The following is a 19,697-nucleotide window of genomic DNA, read 5'->3' as shown; positions in this document are numbered from 1 at the left end:
CGGGCTCGACCGCAGGGCTGCAGCAGCCGGTCATGGCTTTGTGCAGGGGCTCAGCGCTCTATGCCCTTTGATGCTTTCTTGATTTAAATGGCTTTTCACCCCCAGTCTTGTGGCAGAACAACGCCATGAATTCCTCAGCCCCATGCTGGCAAATTGACTGGAAGGCAAAACAGATATGATTTTAAAAACACCCACACTGCAGCCATTCACAAGCGTAAATAACGCTGCACATAAGAGGGACTGCTTTTCCCACCTCACTGCCGGCGGTGGCCAGAGCTCACAAGGCTGTTTTAAGCCAAAGTGTCTTTCACCTATGAGTTTTTTACTGATCTGTGTTTCGTTCATAGCACAGATATTCTGGGAAAGTTCTTAGGGATCATGTCCAAAAACCTGAGCTTTTGGGGCATTTTGCTTCTGTGTTTGCTCTCAGTTGTAAAACACAGCTGTGAAGTAAAATGCAGCAGAACCAAGACAGGCCAGAAAAGGGTCAGCATGAAAGAAACAGCAAAAAGATCCATCAGCACTCACCACCACAGATCCTGGGACTTCTGCAGAAAGAAAAAGATAAATTCAAGATGTAACATATCCTGAACATGGTTCATAATTTTATTTGACAACAATATACAAACATAAGCCTTAGGTCCTTGGGTACCAAGGTGTGAAGCAGCTTGCAGAGGGGAGAAGAGAGGAAATTCTTTCTTACAGGGATTATTTCATTGCTGACCACTATGAAACCCTTCCTGGCTCCTCTGGATCACAGAGGAGAGCAGACCTGGTCAGTCACCGGACACAGCTTTGATAAAATCTGTTGGTTCCTACTTCCATAATATTCATCGTATTAAACAATTGGAATGGCAGCAGCTCCCAGATCTGTTTTGGTCAGGGACAAGCTCATGACAGACAGGCAGCTCCAGTCAGTCCCATTTTAGGAAGCTATATGACCCAGAAGGTGACAACCCCTTGGGCAAATGCAGCACAACCCTGCTTTCATGGGGGAAAAAGGAACACAATGCTGATACCACACCGAGGAATCACTGCAGGGGCTGAATCCTGGTCGTCTGCCTCCTCTCTGTGCCCCTCTCACACACACCCCCATCCTGCCCTCCTGTTTCAGCAGTCTGGTAAGTGGGTCACCTTGTGGCACCAGAAAGCTCCTTGTGTATGACAGATATTCCTGTAGCAACACGTCAGCCCGCCAGCATCTCCCATGCTATGTTTGGGTTGTGCTGTCATTATCTCCTCCTTTATCAGGTCAGCCTCTGTGGCATCTAACCTAGGGATTAATGGATGTTGATGCCTGCAAGAGGCTCACTCCTCTACCCGCTTGCGGAATGCCGTCACAGCGGCTCCATGCAAATGACATCCTGGGAAGCAGGCAGCATCCCTTTGACTTCTCCAGATCAAAGGTGCTTGCTTTGGAAATCAGAGGCTGGTTTTCCTCCCAGCCAGCTTGGTTTTTTTGGCTGTTGGTGAGAAACACAGCAGAGGTGCTGCGAAAGCTTGCAGGGGTCAAGGCAGGAATACTTTGGCTCTTACCCAGCCATGTCAGCTCAGCCCGTGGGCAGGCTGACTGCTGTTTGGGCAGGAGAGCATGTCCTCTTGTCATCTCTGCTGCCCTGAAGTGATGGCAGGTGGCACCATAATGCAATGCCTTCTCTGCCGTCCCTCTCCTCCAGGACAGTTTCATGCACGGTTCTGCTTCGCACTTTCTGCCGTGCTGCACGTTGCCCCAGGGCTAATGGCAAAAGCTTCTTACTCCTTCCATGAAAAGGGAGAGGTGAGAGAGGGCAGGCAGGAGCTCACCCTTCACCAGAGAGCCCTGTCTTCACTGGGTTCTTAATTTTTACTCCCTATGTCTCTGGACTTTTGAATCCTGAATTTCTTCCTCTCTGGGCTGACAGTGGGGAGTGGCGATGGGAAGGCAGATTCCTCCCTCGCCACGCCGCTGCCCTGCCCCTGCCCGCAGGCAGCCTGCGAAAGAGCCCACAGGACTCCGCTCCTGGGTGAGAAGAGCGTGCAGAGCTCTGCTGCCCTGTCTTGCCCCCATCGCGGCAGGGCAAGCCTGGTTCCCTCCGGGCCGGAGCAGGATGCTGTAGGGAAGGCTGGTACCCTGGGTGCTTGCACTGACACTCTCTCCCCTCTTTGCTCCACGCAGGACCCACAGATCTCTCTTCTAGCAATGCCCAGCAAGTCACTCTGCAGGGAGCATCCCCTTTCCCTTCTACCTCCACACTGCAAGAAAACCTCTCCCACCCTCTTTCCACCCTTCTCTCCTCTTTGCTCCTGCCCTGGCATGGCAGGAGAGGGAGCGGGGACAAGCCAGAAACCTTACAAGATCCTAATGAGATGGTAGCTGAGCCCTCCAGCACTGAGCTCTCTGGCCTTGATGTTATCAGCAAGCAGCCCTGCAGCACCCCACCAGCCCCACTTGATTGTGCTGGCAGTGAACCAGCACCCACCACACCAATGCGCGTAACCCGCCGTGAGCCGGGGAGAGCAATGGCTGCAGTTGCTGACAACTTCTGTCTTGGGCTGCCAGCTGCAATCCCCACAGCTTGAGCACCTCTGTTTTGAAAAAAAAAAAAAAAACAGACTTAATTTGATGGCAAAGTCTCTGCAAAAACTGAGGGAAAATCGTGCCACTACTTTTGGAGGCTGGATTATTAAAAATAAATCCTGGTCTAAAATACAGATGATTTTTGTTATGTGGCGAGATTTCAGTATTCTTAAATCTCCTTGGCAACTTGCATGCCAGCTGCACGGAGAAAACAGATCATAATTATGTGGTTACACAGCTCTTGCTGTGGACAGTTTGGGGCCAAGCTTCCCCGCTTTGGTCCGTGAGTGCTTCTCCCCAGGAACCCCACGGGAAGAAACACAGGCACGTGTGCCTGCCGCCAAGCGAAGCAGCTGCTGGATGCGCTGTCAGAATGAGCCAGAGCTCTTTATTCTGCTGATTAGTAACTGGGAATAACAGCTGAATAACTTTGATTTCATAGAACTCTCGTTCACACGATACTGGAACAGACAACAGAAGCTTTGCTGGTGTCTCACCTTTCCAGATGCTTTAGCAAGAAATCCCATACACTCTCGGCCCCAGGCTGTGCCCTCTGTCTTGCTGATCCGCAGGATGAGTCAGTAGAGTCCCCCTGTCTCGACAGTTACCATGTTTTCTGCATAGCTCGGTGGCTCTGTGCCACATTAACTCCCACATTTAGCTGTGCCATTGCTGAGGACATGGATGGAAGGAAGCAATACATTGAGAACTGCAAACATAACCTCCTCCAGCTTCCAGCCAGGGGCTCAGGTCTCTGTGCCACTTCTGTGTGTAGTTCACACCTCTACCACGGCTGCCCACTGCCAGGGTGGCAGCAGCGGGGTTTCTAGGGAGAGTTCATATCACCAGCTAAACAGGTACATGCGCTGGGGAGAAAACCAGACCATTTGTTGTAATGAAGCTATCACGAATCTCCCTAAAGCTCTGCAAGACACAATGGGCCAGAGGGAAGAGAAGGCTTTCCCCCATCCCCAGTGCGTTCAAGCTCACACGCTAGCACAGCGTCCATCCCATGTGCACCCTCCCATCCGTGCTAGGACTGAGGCTGAGATCCAAGCCTCCCAGCTAACTACCTCTCCATTTCACAAGTCCTGAAGCCCCTCCAGGCACAGACTCAGGACTCCAATGCTGTTGTTTCAAAGCTCATTCACTCACCCATGCTGCTTTTCATCCGGTGATGGTTTGTTTAGCCTGTCCCTAGCAAGTGACCCATAAGGATCCTGGTAGTGTTTATGCTACCACTGATTAGCAAATAGCCGTGTGACCCGCTGGGAAAATCTAAGTCAAGTCCTTGTCTAGCTGCTGACCCATGTAAACACTGAGAATTACTCCTTCAGCTGGGGTGATACGGGTCTGAGGTCAGAGGATTAAGCTACAGGGAGCAAGGGGTGCTTTACTTCTCAGCAGCAGCATCTGCACAGAGGTTTGGTGACTTACTTACACTCGCAGGCACTACCTTCCCTGCTCTGCATAACTCAGCTTTCCTGGTCCTCAGGAGACAAGCCCAGAGCATCCACCTCTTTGATCTGCTCATCTCATGGGCCTGGGAAACCAGCAAAGGGTGCGAAGGAAACAAAAAGACGTCCGAGAAGAAGCAGAGTGAGAAAACAAATGCAAAGCAATGAGAGGGTCTCTGTATGCCAGACGTGGGACATCACTGACCCAAAACGAGAGAGAAGAGGGATTTCTCCCACCCCCAGCACTTGTCCTGTAGCAGCTACAGTCACTGGATTGGGAGTGAGCATGGTGGGATCACTGGGGGCAGAGAGACAGTGAAAGATCATCATGAGCCAATCTGATGAACTCGGTGTGACAATTCTGCTTCAGCTGTACAGCCAAGGCCACGGGTGCTGAGTCCACCTGGGGTTTCTGCTCAGGTCCTTTGAATGCTTTCTTCCACCAAGTTTTCAGCTCTGCCTCTGGCTGTACCTTCCATCTTTTGCATGCATGGAAGCAATTATTTCAGGAAACTGGCATTCGTGGTTATCCGCAGTGCCTGGGCAAATACTGGAGCTGCACAAGAGACCTGATGTCTCTCAAAGCTGATGTTGCATCAGGGAGACAAAAAGAAACAATCTTTGCTCTTTCTGCTTCTGCTTCCACTCGAGAGGCACAGGAGAAAGGAAAGCGTCTCCCCTGAAGTTTGCCAACAAAGGGGTCAGTGGGGCTGGGATGAGCCAAACTTCATGGATACAGACCAGGTGGAGAGGAACAGCAGGTAAAGCCCTGGGCTGTGTCTGGACCAAGGGCAGGGGCACGCTTTTCAGGATCCATTGGATCTTCAGTGGATCGACCCAGGCTGCAGGGCCCCAGAAGGTCTCCATCGCCTTGTCCAGAGAGCGGTGGTTTCTGTCCTCTCAGAGACAACTCTGGTAACTTTAACGCAGAGACCTCTGCCCAGGAGAGGTGTCAGCTTGGTTTATACTTATTAGTATCTCTCGGGTTACATGGAATGGGAGGCAAGGATACAAAACAGTGTTTTCAGCTGAAATCAATGCTTTCTGAAGAAGTGTCCCCACTTCCGTGTGACTGCATCTGGAATTGCAGGGGAGCCGGCTGCTGTGCCACCGCTGCTCCTGGCACAGTGCCTCAGGCAAAGAGGAGGATGCATTTACTGGGACTTGGGTGACATTAATAATAGATAGTGGTCCTGAAATAGAAGTCCTGTCTCCAGGCTCATACAGAGAGAGGTCTCATTTCCCAGGGCAGCATGTAACCCCATGCATCCATAACAGCTGGGAACTGCATCCACCGTCCTGTGCACCAGCTCTGGGTCCTGTTCGTGGAGGCTCCGTGCTCCTGTGGGTCTCTTGCCTTATCGTCTGAACTCCCAACCACTCCCCATATCCAGGGGATAATTGATATAATGTTCTTTCCTTCGTCCCACTCTCATCTGCACTGTAAGCTGAGAACCCACAAGTGTCTCTTACGTAGTGGAAATCCATTCTTCACCTGCTCCATTGGCCTGATCTGATACCGGCTCCTTACCTTGGCTCAGTGGCAGGATTTAAGAGCCAATCTCTTGAAGGAGATGGTTTCCTAGTTTTTGCTGATCTGGGTCACTCATAAATTTAAACATGAGTTAAAAGCTGTCAGTTGTTTTGCCTGATGATTACACGCACACGGGGGATTTGTTTCAGTTCAAGAGAAAGTAGCAATTTCTTTGACTAAAAATTGCTTAGAAAAACTGTCTTATAGAAATTACTCTTGCAACACTCCCAGCTCTGACTGCTCTGAGACCTGCTTTCTGCCTTACTATCAGACCCCTTTGTTATTCACCTAAGCACTCCGTAGTTAATTGCAGAGCTCACACTTTCTCTTGGCTAGCTAGCTTCCTGCTGTTTCATGATTCATTACTTGTAAATAAGTCTCCCTGCGGTTCCCCGGCAAAGCTGATTCCCAGCTACACAAAAATCCTCAGCTCTGTCCTTTGGCTGAGCTTTCGCTGTTAACATGTGCGCCTGCTACTGGGGAAACCGCTGCTGAGTTACGGGTAGTAGCTGTGATTTGAAGAATCACTTCATCTTCCTGAAAAAGAGAAATTTTTGGAGGTCCCAAAGTTTCTATTGACTCAGGGACTGTGAAGTGAGTTCCCTGCTGTGCAACAGCTCCAAGGCAGGCCCACATGTCATCTCCAGATGGGGACCACAGGAATAAGACCTATAGACAGACAGTGCAATTGCACTCACCGTGATCTCCACTCAGTCCACGCACGTCCAGTGTGGATCCTGGCCCAGAGCAGTCCCCCTTAAGCAAAACGCCACCAGTGCCCAGGGACATCCTGATCATGTCTCTGGGAAGAGTCATTTAAGATTGTGACTCAAGCATCACCTCTGAAATGAAGCAATAATTTGTTATCACCTGAGATGGGCGGAAAATAACCATCCCAGACTGGGAAAATGAATTTTGTTGCAGTTTGCAATGAAACACCCAAATTTCAGAGTGTTTCTCCTGGAACAGATGAAGCACCTTCTTCAGGACTGTGGGTGCAGTAAGCTCCTGCCACCCAGGACAGCAGAGCAGGCTGCAGTGGGGCAGGTCACCAAGAATTGGCTTCTCATTCACCACATCATCCTCAGTCATGGCATTCTGAGTGGGAAAAGCCTCACCAGGATTTGGGTGACCCATCCATGGCAGGACAAACACAGCCTATACCATGCCCCCCAGACTCCTGACCTGGGAATCCATGTGGCTGTGGGCAGGTCCCAGAGCGTTGCTGCTCCCGGTCTCTGGGGCTCAATCCCAGGGCACAGTCCCGCCACCTGACACCCCTTTCCCTGCTCCCTGTGGAGCTGCAATCAGGATGAACCCCCCAGCTGTGACACTGGCTGGTGTCCTGTGTCCCTTGGGGCACCACAGTTTCAATTTCTGGAGAATGAGGCAGTTAGGGTAAGGAGCACATACTCCTTACAGCAATTTTTAGCACTGCAGAGAGATCATACACAAGACATAAACCAGCACAAAGCAGGACTCCTTGGATCAGCTTCCCTGGGCTCCTAACGGTCTTTACAGAGGTGAAGTTTGAGGCATAAATGCAGAACAAATCACCTTATGGAAGGTCCTCACAGGTAAATGGACCCTACAGAAAGTGTGAGCATGGGCATGCCAGCACCGGCAGGGCACCAGCTGAGCCAGCCAGGCACCGGGAGTGGGAAGACAAGAGAGTACCTGCCCTGGGAGGGTGAGAATCGAGCTGTGCAAGCATTTAGAAAGCAGTTGAATCCTTCCAGAAGAGCATTTGCCATTTTAGGGCAGGCATTAGGCAAGTGTGGTGTGTGTCTACAGCCTTCACAGACAGGACAATGGTGCTCGTGGGGTGTTAGCCGGCTGCCAACTCACAGTCAGGGGTCACTCAAGGTAATGGCTGTACCTGTAGGGACTCGCATTCTCCCAGGCTTGGTACCTGCATTTTTGCTAAACTTGCCCAAATTGACTGTCTTCTGATTCTAGACAGCAGCGCTCAGCTGCGCCGACACAAACACTGTAACTGCCAACCCGCAAGGGAGCACCCATCGTGCCGGGATGTCAACAGAGTGCCTCGCGAGTGCCATCATGGCTGGCTGCCGTGGTTATGACTGCAGGGACATCAGCTGGGACCTCTGAGAGCTCCTGGAAAGGAAAGGAGGAGAAACACGTGCTTTCACTAGGCAGCACTGCAAGATAGGAGGCACCACCTCCCAGCAACAGGTGAAGGTTACGGATCAGTCAGCAGTTTGCAGCCCAACTTGGGCGGTAATTTGGGGGATCCTCCCTTTTCTTGGGGGAACATTTTAAAACAAGCCGTCTGACAAATGGGTTTGCACAGCTCTGGTCGCAAAAACCCTGGGAATGAACCACTTAAGCAATCGTCTCTCCAGGACTGATGGTGGGCGAGTCAGCCCTCTGCGCTCACAGCTGTGCCTAGATGGATGCGGCCAAACCGCTTCCCCCACTGGAGTGGGTCCTAGGCAGCAGGCTGTCAATGCAGGAGTCTTCATCTTGGGAACAGCATCCTTCCCCTTTGTAGTCAGATAATGACAATGATTTCATTTTTGTTTCACTTTCTTCCTTGTCACAAACATTTTTTTTGTCCCTTTCTCCCTTTGCAAATGTTAATTTCCGTCTTTGTCTCAGCTATAACTGTTTCAGTGCATTGTCTTTTGCCAACCAAAATGAAATCCTCCACGATAGGCAGATCTTAGAAAATTAACATCAGGCTACAATTTGGAACAAGCACAGCTGAAGCAGCTGCTTGGCTGAAGAGAAAGAGAGACAAGAACAAGGGGATTGTTAGTTTGAAAAGCACCTCTAATCCAGAAGAGCTTTGTAAACTTGGGGCCATACTCTGCCCGTATTCATCAGAGTGGTGTTACTTTATCATCTGAAGCCAGAATAAACACCTAGGGACAGAGAGTTAGGCAAGGTTTTACATTCGTGTTGAATTTGCATCAGCTGAGGCAAGAAGAGGGACTGGGAATGATGGGCTGGTCAGCTTCACCTCAGTGCCTAGAAAGGTCATGGAGCATGTCTTCTTGGAGTCCTTATCCAAACCTGTGGAGGCTGAGGAAGAAACCAGAAACAGTCAGAATGGGTTTACCAAAGGCAAATCATGCTCAGGACCCAAGGGGGATGGCAGGGAGATGTGCCAGGGGAGGGTTAGGCTGGGCGTTAGGGAAAGGCTCTTCCCCCAGAGGGTGGTGGAGCCCTGGCACAGGCTCCCCAGGGAGGCATCACGGCACCAGCCTGGCGATGTTCCAGAAGCGCTTGGCCAAGGCCCTCAGAGACACGGTGTGAATTTGGGGTGTCCTGTGCAGGGACGGGAGCTGGGGTCAATGGTCCTTGTGGGTCCCTTCCAGCTCGGGGCATTCTGTGATTCTGTGAACCACGTTGCCTTCTACGACAGTACAGCCTGGGCAAACCTACACTTAGGTGGTTGAAAACTGGCCAGACCACCGGGCTTACCAGTCATCAGCAATGGGCTGATTGCTGGTGGGCAGTAACAAGTGATGTCCCCAGGGTGATAGTGGGGTTCACATCATCCAACACCTCGACAATGACACAGAGCTCAGCCTCAGCAAATGCATGTACAAAATCGGGTGGGGGGAGGTTGATGTGTCAGATGACATGACATCAATGCATAGGGACCTTGGAAACTGGATCCTTGGAGTGAGGCAACAGAAGCCTCATGAGTTCACTAAGGAGAGGTGCAGAGTCCTACACGTGGGCAGAATGATCCCATGCAGCAGTCCAACTGGGACCCAACTGGTGGAGCAGCAGCCTGGCGGGGAAGGACCTGGGTGTTGCAGTGGACATGAGGTGCAATGCGACTCTGTAGGAATGTGCTCTCATTGCAGGCAAGAAAACCACTGTTGTACCCTCACGGCAACGTGGCCATCAGATGAGATGGAGCTCAGTAACCACTTCCTTTCCTCAGCAATGCTGAGGCCACACCTGAAACACTGCATCTGGTGTTGCATTCCCGCATCGATAGGGATGGGGGGAAACTAGAGAGGGGCCAGTAAAGGGTGGCCAAGGTGGTCAGGAGCCTGGGGCACGTGGCTGACAAAGAGAGGCCACAGAGGCTGGGCAGCGTTAGTCCAGCAGAGAGGGTGAGGGGCAATCTGGTGGCGCTCTGGAGACACTTGAACTGCAGTTACAAAAACAACAGAGCCAAAACCTTTTTTTGCTGGTGGCAGATGATATTACAAAGGGCAACAGGAAAAGGGCCAGGTGGTACCCAGCTAAAACTGCTGAAGATCCACAGCTACGTGCCAGAGTATGACTGACTGACTCACAGAGTTGTAGGAGCACCTGGTTTCTGAAACGGTGTGGCTCACTCTTGGATTCTCCGATGTCTTATATAGCAGGATTGTGGAATTTTACCATGGCTGGAGCGTTCAGTATATAAGCCTGGATTCTCTGGCATGCCATCACTTATTTCACATCCTTTCAGAGGAAATAAGCCTCTTAGTTTAACCTTTCAATTGAAGTGTTGATGAAGTCAAAGCTACCAGAGAAAGCTAATACTTTATTTAGTCTTATGACCTTCCTGAACTACAAACTGTGGAAGGCTGGAGCTTTCTGCGGTTGCGTGTCTTTACACACTTTTCTGGGCATTTTCTGTTCTTTGATATGGGAGGGAGGATCTTAAGATGAGTCTTTGGTTAGACCCAGCACAACTCCATAGGTGTAACAAAGCATCCGCTCAGTCAGTGACCGTGGGCAGAGAGCTCCTGTGCATCTCAGAGTCACCATAAATCCAGACTTGCTCACTGCCGGTTGGGCACATGACTGGGATCACTGGACTCTTCCTGGAGAGGCTGTACCCCCTCCCTAGATGACTCAGGTGGGCACCACGTGTAATACCCGTGCCAGGAGCAACCCATGTTAATAGTAATGCACCTGGCACAGCCTTGCATCAACGGATCCCAAGGCCTTTTACAAAGGTGCTGCTTAAAAAAAGAAACCGCCTGGCCACTGGGAAAGACAGAGAAGGGAAACGGCACAGGGTCATCTATCAAAATGGGACAGGTCCAGGTGCTCTGACTCTGGGCCAGCTGGAGCCTCGTATCCAGACCTGCAGTGGTGATCAGTGATCTGGATCCCTGCCTCTGCTTGGAGTTGACCCGCCTAAAAATTTATTGGTGCTTCCTCTTTGCTGGAGAGCGGAAGGCACCTTTTGTCAACTGTGTATGCAAAGACTGCTCTGTAGGAGTTCCCTTGCCAGCACCAGTTCTTTAATTTAAGAATGCCACGCCAAGACTTGTTATTTATTTTCTAAAGATATAAGGATGGGCAAACCTTGAAAACTACACCGACATTTTTTTTTCCTAACTGTCATTAAAACTGCACTCAGAAAGCAGCACTTATCAACCTATCACCCACTATGTTGTGCAGCTATTAAATGCCTTATAGATAAAAAAACCAGCACACTACAGCATGAAATACTGAGGTCCCAGCTTCTCTGTTTCAGTATGTTCATAGCTGCCCTTGAGCCTTAAAACCTGACTCAGCAGATCTGGTCTGCCTTGTCCTGTTTGCCCATGTCTTGGGTCTCTTGACACCAAATAACAGAAACATGGAAGAGAACACCAGTCCAGAGGCTGGCATAGGTTGCTGTGATGGGACATGCTTGATAAGAATAATCTGATTGTTTATTAGTTGGCAAGATGAAAGTTATGATGTCCATAATTGCCATGTAGCACGACTGGGCTTGTAAAGAGTCGCATACATTTCTGTTACTTTTGCTCTGCTTCTACAAGACTGTTAGTCTGGTTTTCTGGGGAGATCAGGCTTGTGAAAGAGCTGCAACAGATCAGTCTGACAAGAAGTTTCTCCAGTTTAAGTACAGAATTGTAAGGAAATACCACTTCTGTTGGAACTGATCCTGCCATAATTCAATGGGATCTTCCTCACTTCGTATATCACAAGGAACAACGGATGGTGATTCCCTAATCATCATCTTCAGGTGGCTCATGAATTTAGCAGTCTCTTTTATCCTCTTCAAAACCTCTTTTCAAGGAGGATGGGTGTTGGGCTGTTCCAGGCTCCTCAGGTTGAAGACACTCCAGACCTCTGATCATTTTCATTGCACTTCTCTGCACCTTTCCAGGGAACTGTCACCTAGTTCTAGAGTATTTTTCCATGTTATTATCTGGTCACCCATGAACGTAGCAAGGACTCAGTTGTGTGCTACAGCTTGAAGGGCTGGTGACATCTGGGGACTCAGGGAGGGAGAGCTGCACTGAGGGGTGCATCACACAGTGGTGTTCATGCACAGTCCCATGGGCTTAAGCTGGACAAGGTAAGCTTAACGCATAGCAGACATCACTGGCTACCGCAGCAGAAATAACCCAGACCTCCAGGGAAGGAAGGCAGTAACCAGTGAACATGAAAAAAGAGTCTGTGCCAGCAATGGCCCCTGCCTCCTTCAGCTCCTTGAGCCCAGTCCAACAGCCCATTTTCTATCACAGCCACTCCATCACTCGATACAAGAAGACACCTCCTGTCTTCCACAGCCCTTGCAGATGTTCCTGCCCTCCAGAGGCAGAGGGCAGGAACCACTTTACAGCTCAGTGCAGAGCTTCTCAAGAACCCATAATCCTGGTTTCAAATCTTCATTTCATACCTTTGCATTCCTGTAAATATATGTAAAAATTTGGACATACCCATTCCTTGTAAAAAAATTAACTGAGTGGCCTTGTTTTATGGATTACACTTTTTATAAAGTCTTGTACTTTACTCAGATAACCTGAAAGGTTTTCATTCGTATTGTTGGGGAAAAGCCCAAAATCTGGGTGTCTGAGCAAAGCTCCTGCATGGCAAAGCTGGAAAATACAGAGGCTAAAGCCTTGGGAGCAAAAGACCCAGCAGCTTGTGTGTAGGGTCTGCCCTGGAAGTGCTGGAGGTGAGCTGTGGAGAGAGCAGAGTCCTGGAGCAGAGGGATGTGTAGTGGCGCTTTAATGTTTTCAGAGCAACAAATGCATGTTTCAACATGGTTACCAATATATTGACATTAGTTGTAAGTGAAGAAATGAAGGAAAATATTGACAGTGACAGTCAACATGAAATGTCTTTCACAAAATTCAGCCATGTACAAGGGTTGGGGCACTGTCTATCTGCAGATCTGTCATCTCACCTGTATTTGCTGAGGATAACTTTCCTGATGTTGGAGAATTTCTTTTGTGGACTCCCTCAGAGACTCCATTCAGATTCACTGTCCATTCGTCAAGGCTCCATCTCTCATTTGTGTAGCTCTGATCATTTTCCACTAAATTATGGAGTCTCTCACCACACTGGAGACTGCACATCACTTGGGTGATCCACCCTGCTATGCCACCGGCTTAGTACCCCTTGAGAAGAGAAACAGCACATCCAGCGAGTGCCTGCATTTCAGGAGGAAGGACACATTATTCACTACATTTACATTCACTCATTCACTATACTTAGATTGACCTGTAAATTGGCAAACACATATGATGCAACAAGGTGGCTGAGATCGGAAGTGCAGCTCTGTACTGAGATCAGCCACAACGCTACCTCTTTCTGTGAGGATGCGTCTGGCACGACTGATCTCGTGCATATATTCAGGAGTTAACTACTGCTGGAAGGCTGACACAATGACTGTGTTGATGTTGATGAGCTTAGAGGCAGGCACATACTTCCCTGGTGTATGATTTTGCCAGCCAAGAGTTGTAGAAGACCGGGGAACCCTGCCAGTGTTGAGAGAAGTAAAATACTATGGCAGCCACCAATGCAGGATGGAGGGATACTCCTTCATGTTGATTTATGGGGGGTCAAAAGCACAAAGGATGTGAATTTTGCCTAACCAACAGCACAGAAGGAGCTGGGAGATATCTGAGTTGAGATCCTTCAGAAGCACATGGTTGGCTGACCATCCAACACAAACAAGCAGTGCTTATATCATGGCTAATCAAGGTCATCCCCATGCCAAGTACAGGTATGACTGGCACACATCTCTAGACATCACCTTTCCCATCCTGAGGTTCCCTTTCTGCTTGCGATTCCCCTCCTCCTGGACCCGCCCATCGCACAGAACATGAGCCAGCACATCCCCTTCCTCACCATCAGGGAGGAGTGCTATGTCTGTGGTACTGGACAAAACCTCATGGACCACTGCAAGTGGCCCACGCTAGACAGAAAAACACGCTCCCTGCTTGGGGGACACAGCTGCGTTTCCCTTTGCGGACCACCTTTAGAAAGGCAGAAGCAGAGTAAAAGCTTTACAGTACCAAGATGTATGTGGAACCACGGGAGCAGCTGTTCAAGGGCTGTCTGTCAGTCCCAATTGACCTGCTGGGAAATTTCTATCACTTTTGTCAGAGAGGTCTCAAAGACCCTAACTTCATGTAAATACAAAACCCAACAGCTGCATAGAACACAAACATCTCATCCTGAAGACTTTGCATTCTGCTGGGCAACGGTCTGCAGGTCAGCCAGCACTCATGTCCTGGCCGGTCCGTTATCGCACTTGGGGAGTGGGAGAATTATGGTAGGTGAGGAGTGGTCATAGCCCAGTGAGGGGGCTCAAGGGCCCTGGATGGGACGTGGTGGTACTATTGTGGTACAGGAGGGAGGGCAGGGAGCTGAGGGAATTGTGTCTGGGCACCCAGAGGGACTGGCGGCACGGGAAGGGCCTGTTGGTACGCAGTGCCAGCACTGTACGATCATGGAGGAAAGGGGGTGTTATTTCAATAAAATGTGTTCAGAACCATAGCACAAAAACCTGGAAGAATCAGACTTTTCAGTTCCTATAACCCTGAAAAATCCTCGTTTGTCTTGAGATGGGGAGACAGAAAAAGCAGTATTGCAATTAAGCTCCAGTGGTGCTTAGGGGTCTCATGCAATCTCAGGTTCCCACCACTCGGGCTGTGCCAACGTGCAGAGTAGTGCATTTGTCTCCACAGCAGTGGAGAAAAAGATGCAGAGCTTCAGCTTTGAGACTTGGCAAGAAGTTTGGTCTCACTCTCAGTAGCTAAAAGCTAAGTCCTGTGTCACTCCGTTAGATATCAAGGTCAAAACCTGGTCTGAGGCTCACAGCAACAGCTTACAAACATTCTTTTGAGGTTTTAATTTATCACTTTCTGGTAGACAAAATGGTTTTGGATTGTTCAGATCCATATAGCTGGGGGCGGTGTCTGAAGCCATGGCAGGAGCAGCAAGACCTTAGTGCTGCAAGAAGCACAACACAGCTTTAGGTACGAAAAGCCTGATAGCAACTTGGATAATGTACTATCTACAAGGACATGGGGTTTTTATTAATGCTAACAAAACACCCATTGTGTCAGCTTGTAGAAGTCTTCATCTTAAACAGGCAAATTACCATGGCAGAGACCTGGTGAGTTCCAAGTGCCTGCTCCTTGTTTCAGGTTCCTTGGACTACACTATTTATAATTTAGGGATGAGGAAAGAAAAGGAAAACAAAGATTTAGAAATTGCTTTGAACAAAATTCTGCAGTTGGCTACAAAAGTCTAATAAAGTGAAGAAAGTGCAGACCTGCTTCTGCCCCCTTGTCCCGTGATTAGCCCATTACCTTATTCCCATTCACACCAATTTGAGTAAGACCAGAATGAGTACCTAAGGCTGAGAGAAAATGCCTTCAAGTTTTACACATTGTAGTTCAGGAACTCAAATTTCATCCAAGCACAGTTATTACCTTGCAGCTGCATTACATATTACAGCTACAATTTGCACAAATGCACTGAATGAAGAGAGAAATCTCTCTGGGTATTGTATCATTTTGAGAACAAAAGCTAAACATCTTCTTGGGATGCGAAGACAAACGCCAGAATCAGATCTAATAAACAGCACAATCAGCTGCAGCTGCAGAACTAGTACACAAAGGGAAAAAAGACTTTTCAGCAGTTCTGCTTCCTAACTGAACCTTCTCCCTTGAGCTGCAGGCAACACAACACAGTTAAGCCATTGGGCAAGCCCTGCGAGAGTAGAAGAGCACTCAAAGGCCTGCAAAAATGATACCGACCTCTAAAGTTTCCAGAACCTACCACTCCAGGGATTTCAGAGGAGGCCAATGGTATTTAGTTGCCTACAGGACTGAGCCTAAACGGCCTGGAAAGCTCTGGCTGTGGGAAGCTGACTGATTATGTTGTGGTAACCAGCAGAATGACTCAATTAATTCCTCAATTAAATCCTCAATTAACTTATCAGATGTAGGACAGGCTGAGCTGGACAAGGCAGTTGATGCCTCAGCAGAATCCTTTGCCAGGCTGGAAGGAATGCGGAAATCATTCAGGATTAAAATTCCTCTGGCCCATCCAGATCACCCCTCTGCAGACGGACTCTGCAGCAGGACTGCAGCCCTGGGGTGACAAAGGCCTGCTCTCTGATCTGCTGTTGTGGCACATCTCCTTCTCACTACTGGACTCTTAAGACCAATGCTCAGCCTTATGCTACAGAGATCAAGAGATCAAACAAAAATGCCAGCCGTTTCAGCGCAGGGTGAGTACTGCTGAGTTTACACTCCCGCCACCTGGTCAGGCTGTTTGCAGGACCGCTTGCTGTTCTCCTTCCTCTAAACCAAAGGCACTCATTTATATCTGAAAATAACCCAGATGTGCTTACAAAGAGCTTTCCTCTGGTCCTGCCCCAGTTTCTTCTACTCCTCCTGACTGAAACACACATATTTGGTTACCCCTACACACTCAGCCAGTGTATCACAGGGTGTACAGCTCGCAGCTGTTCTCGCAGCATCCATGCCAAGGTGTGGGTAGCTCAGCGTGCAGGTACTGCCTGTCTTTTCACACCTTCATTCCCTTTGTGCTCTTTATTCTTTCGTGTCTTTCATAACCTTGGTCTCTTCTCAGCAAGGCTTTGAGTTTATAACCTGCTCGTGCTTAACAGCCTGTTGTATCGGTGGGCTTGGAGCAGAGTTTGCAGGAATGCTTAACAAAATGAGCTGGAAGCATTAGCTTGGCTGCAGCTCAGCAGGAAAGCGCACCAAAATCCTTTGACTGCACTTGAGGGTTTCTTCTATAATGACTCATTTTGTGCAGGGAAATGTTATAAATTTAGGCAGAACTTAGTAGCACAAGTGTGTGAATATTTCCTCATTGACAGTTAAGCCAAAACAGTATAAAAATTAGCTGTGAAGTGGCCTTTAAATGAAAAACCCATTACAGCTACATCAACCCGGTAGAAATAGAGTGCAAATGGTTTTCTTTCAGGAGTTTTGTCTGAATTAAATAGAAGTTCAAATTATCCTGCAACTGAATTAACTGAAAGTCACTGTATTTCTCACACATTTCATAAAGCCGAATCATCCGATCACATAAGATTTTAAAGAGTACTTACAGCAGGGTTTTGCTGCCTTTAAGACTGTGTGAATTATGAGCGTTTGTCCTGTTCCGTGCAGTGCCTCTGAGAGATCCCGCACTGTTCATGTGATACACCCATTACCCACCAACAAAGGTAGCATGTATAGATTCAGAGAGGAGCTGAAATCCCTCAACTTTTTTGCTTCTTCAAAATTAGTATCTAAATGGCAGAGAAGGAGGAAGAGGCCACCTGCAGAGTTCGTTTCAAAGTGTAGGAGTCCAAAAAAAATTGGTGGAAGAGAATAAAAGATGTTTCAGACTGTCGGGTGTCCCTTAAATGACCGCATTGTGGAGCTGCTATCAGCCTTCACGGTGGATACGGGGACAACACTGATGGTGACAAGCTCTTCATGGGGGCTTCTGCTCAGTCATAATGTGTGCTGTAGTATACCTGCTGTTCACACAGCCTACAGTTTTGCAGGGACTCAGGATTTTATTAAGAGGCCATTAGATCTGGTGGCTCAAAGCCCATCCAGCTCCTGAAACACCGACACCAGTTCTGCTGATATCCTGCCCCCATTACCAGCTGCAGCCAGAGAGGCTGGTTGTTAGAGGCAAAGATTTTCCTTGACTTTGGGCACTGACCAGAAATAGCCCACCTGATGTGCCCACGGAGCTGCCATCTCTGTGTGGGACAGCAGACCCGCAGGTGATTTGGGCACAACATAAGCTCAGCTGCCTCTGTGAGGTTTCCTCGCTAGCTCAGCTTCACCTCTACAGAGCTCTGCCCAAGTACCCCCCAAGGCAGTCTTCCCCTCCCAGGGTTTAGTGTGTGTCAACCTGAATTTCCTTCATTCTCTCCCTAGAGCCTTTATGCCTCTCCCCTCCTCATCTGGCTTGCCAGGAAGAGGCTCACAAGACTGTCACTGTGTGACCTGGTCTGTCTCAGCTAACCATGCTGGCCTGAAACCTCTTCTGCTTGTATGTTTGCTCAGTTGGTTTCTCACACCCTCTGCTCATGCTGGTATCCTCTCACACCAGTTCCTCTGCTGTGCACTTTGTCGATGAAGCTCCCTCTGCATGTGCTTCGCTGTCCTCTAGCCAAGGACAGGTCCCCATGGCTCACGCTCATTGCTCTGCTAGTAGGATACTCTCTCCTGCTGATGATCACATATGCTCTGCTCCTAAAATGGAAGGAGCATGCTACCTTTTTTACAGGCAAAAGAACCTGAGGGAAAGTGACACCGGGGTGAGAGTGTGTGTCACCTGTTCTCTGCACAAGAGCATGATCTTGTCAGGTTTATGTTGTGGAGTGAAGCACGGAGATCTGATCTCACCCTTTAACTCTGCAAGTAATCTTAGGTGACCTTCAGCGAAACACCAAGTGCCTTCATCCCGAGTTCACCACCTTCAAAGAGGCACCTACAAACTTGTGGGAGAACCCAACTTCCTCTCAGAGCTGCCTGGCTGATGATAGTCCCTACAAGGTATTTCTTCAACCTTAGCACTCTAAATCTTCCCTGTATCCTTGGGAAAAAGCAGCTTCCTTGTGCCTTGAATAGACCTGAAACCTGCCCTGAGGTGAGACCACTCCCAGAGGAATGGGAAGTCTCCATGTTCTCCAGTTATCCAGAAATCACCTTTACTGCCAGGCAGGTGTTGAGGGGAAAGCAGAGAGTTCAATCATTACAATGCAAATATTGTCAGTATAGGTTTAAAGATGGGTACAGAAATAATAAAGCGTGTTACCAGAACTCCAAATTAGCCCCAGATGGGTTGTTTTCTGGGGTCAGTGAGCTGTCAGAACACTTACACAGCCATGTGGCAGAGAACCAGCGCTTAAATAAAATTCCAGTCTTTGGCACATCCACAAAAATATCCTGAATTAGGGAGAAGTGTAACTTCACATCCCCAAACCTCCTCTGAGATTCTGCTCAGAATCGCTTCCTCGCAGTGGTTTCCTGTGACACACAAGTCTCCTATCCACCAGTCCCACCTACTTTAATAGCAGTGATGTTAAATTAGCAGTGTGTGTGTGTGGCATCCCGGTCTGGACCAGATGGCACGAAGACCCAGTGCGAGGACAGGGGAAATCCAGAGAAATCCCCCAGATGGTCAAACTCACAACATTAAAGAGGCAGATGTAAATGACTGTATGGAAATATGACAGGCTAAAAACATTAAAGGCAGATGATTCAGGGCAAAATCTAACTGGCATGTTGCCTGGGGGTAGCAAGTCTCTTTTCACTATATCATTCTTTTTCTTGGATGACTCACTACAAAGTCCTTGTACCAGATTTCCCTGGTCACTACTAGAGGCAACTTACCGGACAAGAGGACTAGCAGACCTGTCACAGCACTTCAGATAGGGAACCTAAATCGCATGGTTCAAGTACAAGGACCAGCCGGCTCTCCTGGGAGAAGATGTAATTAAATTTTGGTCAGTCATGCAGGTAGAGAAGAGGATCTTGATAAACTTGCCTCTTGTCCTTGCACGCCTCCGTAACAGACTGTGCAGCAGCTGGCCTTGCCTCTCTAGAATGCACGAGCTGGAAAACCAGAACACTGGAGGAGCTGAGTATATCCCTTAGGCTTCAGGTGGTCTGTCTGGTTTCTCTCCTCAGAAAGAAGGTGTCTGGCAAAGCTTTTACCAGCACAGCGCCCCTCAGAGAAGGAAAATTAATTTTTTTTTCAAAGGAAAATATCTTATTCTGGGCCTGCAACATCTCCATGCATGAAATCTGCATGTGCCTTGCTGCAAACATGAGAGCCTGCAGGCGGCACCCTCACCAGGCTGGCCAAACAGTGACCAGCAGCTCAGTCGGCATCGTAGCCCCTTGAGCAGCAGCTGGCTGTGGCAGATCTC

The sequence above is a fragment of the Phalacrocorax carbo genome, chromosome 22 (genome assembly GCF_963921805.1).
Source record: "Phalacrocorax carbo chromosome 22, bPhaCar2.1, whole genome shotgun sequence".
Classification (NCBI taxonomy): Eukaryota; Metazoa; Chordata; class Aves; order Suliformes; family Phalacrocoracidae; genus Phalacrocorax; species Phalacrocorax carbo.
The sequence above is the reverse complement of the archived record's forward strand: the minus strand, read 5'-3'. Positions refer to the sequence as shown.